The sequence below is a fragment of the Octodon degus genome, unplaced genomic scaffold, assembly GCF_000260255.1.
Source record: "Octodon degus isolate 3935 unplaced genomic scaffold, OctDeg1.0 scaffold00277, whole genome shotgun sequence".
NCBI classification, from domain to species: domain Eukaryota; kingdom Metazoa; phylum Chordata; class Mammalia; order Rodentia; family Octodontidae; genus Octodon; species Octodon degus.
Genome location: NW_004524853.1, coordinates 814,599 through 816,992, shown reverse-complemented (window position 1 = coordinate 816,992; position 2,394 = coordinate 814,599). Strand labels below are relative to the sequence as shown.

At 40.8% G+C, this 2,394-nt stretch overlaps 1 pseudogene; it reads right to left on the bottom strand.

Annotated features, from left to right (window-relative positions):
- Window positions 1-446: 446 nt before the first annotated feature.
- On the bottom strand, window positions 447-1,818 carry LOC101581012 (annotated as a pseudogene).
- Between the last annotated feature and the right edge of the window lie 576 nt (window positions 1,819-2,394).

The window sequence follows — 2,394 nt, the reverse complement described above, 5'->3', positions numbered from 1 at the left end:
TAATTGTATAAGTACCTTTTTGCGTGCTTATTAACTATGCCATAGCTCTGGCAATTGTCAGATAATCTTCAGTACAAAGATTACCTGCCTAATTTCTGAAAATGAGAATTTTCTTCTTTCAGGCAGAATTCCATGCGAAATTTGTAAAAAGTGATACAAAATTCTGTAAACATAACTTAACAGAGCTTGTATAACACAGAAGTAAATACAAATTTACAGGTGAGAAAAAAAAAAAAATAAAAAAAGACAGAGGGCAGCTTTGTACTCCCTCCTGCACCAAGTGATTTTTGTTGTAGTTGTTGTTACAAATATAATCCTAAACTGAAAAACTGGGATTTGGGGGTGAGCCATCTTTGCATACAAAATATCCAAAGGATGCTTACTCTACCTTTCTCTAGTAGTATGCACCTGCCAGAGCCAGTTCTGCAGGTGTGACCTTGGAGATATTTATAGTTTAGTGTGGCGCCCAGGTCTGGAGCCCTCTGCAGTGCTCGCCATGACAGCAGATGTGGCAGCATCCTCTGCTTCTTCCAGGTCATCCTGGAGCTCCTGGCTGACGCTGCACTGCAGGCCTCGGGAGGGAGCCACTCCTCCGGGAGGCAGCTCTGTAGAAAGGGTATACAGGAGCTGAAGTAGGCAAGTCCACTGAGTCAGCGAGGAATCTCTTTCCCACAAAGTATCTCTGATAAAGCTGAAGAGAAGTGATTGCAATTTTTATGCATCAAATGATAGGCATTGCCTTTGTATTCCTTTCCCAGTTCTTCTACAACTGTTTGTTTCTATACCATCTTCTAGGAAGTCAGTGCTCCGGAAAACAACAGTTAAATTTAAACGTTTCTTCTAGTTAAGAAGAATTTCCTGGTGAAATTTCAAATATTCCAGAAAAAGGGTAAGGATGGCCGCCATAAGCATATTCTCTACCATATACTTCAATTCCCGAATGAAAAACTCCAGTTCCAATGGAAGAAGTGTATTCGTTCATCCAGTACGTGTAGTACTCGTTGAGTACCACTAACTGGTTCACCGTCGTCCTCCTCCCTGCAGCCGCCGCCTGGTCAGCAAGTCGCCGGCTCTCCGAGGGGTCCAGGCCGCTCCCAACCCCGCTGGCGACTGGGGTCCCAAGCCCGGCGCTAGCTTACTGCCTGGCCCGCCTCTGCTGGGGGCGGAAGCATCAGGCAGCCGGCCGCTCCGGGGGGTCCACAGGCAGGAGCTGGTCTAAGGACCTCCCGCACCGGTAGTGGTCCTGCTCGGGCTCCAGTTATCACTAATTTATTTTCCCACTGACCCATTGATGGATGGCTAGGCTGACCGCAGGACTCAGTTGTACTACTCCTTGAACAGTAGGTTGCCTTAACTAACATTAATGCATCACATACTTAAAATAACTAAGAGTGAAGATTTTGAATGTTTTTACAATAGAAAATGACACAATATTTAAAATGATAGTGAACTAATGACCAAAATGGAATTGTTATACAATGAAAACATACACCTAAACAGTACGTTGTGCTCCATAACATGCTGTGCTAATTGCTTTTCTCATTCTGGAGACAAAATATTCAATACCAGCGTTAAAGGAGGAGGGCCAGGGAGACAGCTCAGTCTGCAAGCAACCGCAGCAAAGAAGCAGCCTGCCTTCGTTCTGTCCCTTTATATTCTATCCAGGCTGTAAATCTTCTGGGTGTTGTCATCCATACCCAGGGTCTCAGGATCATACCTTCCATCCCAGTTAGATTTCCTTAATCCCAGCATCACACCGTAATCCACATTTCAACATCTACACACGCTATTCCAGTCACCTTCCAAACTCTCCACCATGACTACAGGAGGCTTTGGGAGGATAACTAGATATAAGCCATAATCCATGCATAATTATTATTTCAAAAACTTAAAATTTTCTTCCTAAAGTAATATTAAAGCCAAAAGAGCATAAGATTTCAATTTCAAATATTTAGTATATTATTACAAAAATCACATAAGATGAATCTACATAGTCTAGGGTGAAAATTGTACCAAGGGGAAAAATGCATACTTTAACATTTTCTTTAGAAAATAAAATGGAATAAGGATAAATTAGAGATTTACAAGTTATTCGGAGTATGGAATATTAAATAGAATGTTTCCTTTCATGAAAATAAAATTTGAAATATTTTACACATCTTTGATTACTGGAAAACAAGACAAGGACTGTTGCCCTGGACTCGTGGGTACATTTTCTACCTTCTTACCATATAAAATGTCTTCCTTTAAACAAATGATATTAAAATGAATAAAAAGTATTCAAAACTTCATTAATAATTCAAAGAAATTTATCTAAAAGGCTAAATTTAACAAAATGCTAGTTTAATGTAACAGGAGCGATATCACATATGTGTGCCTGAACGTGCTTGCTTT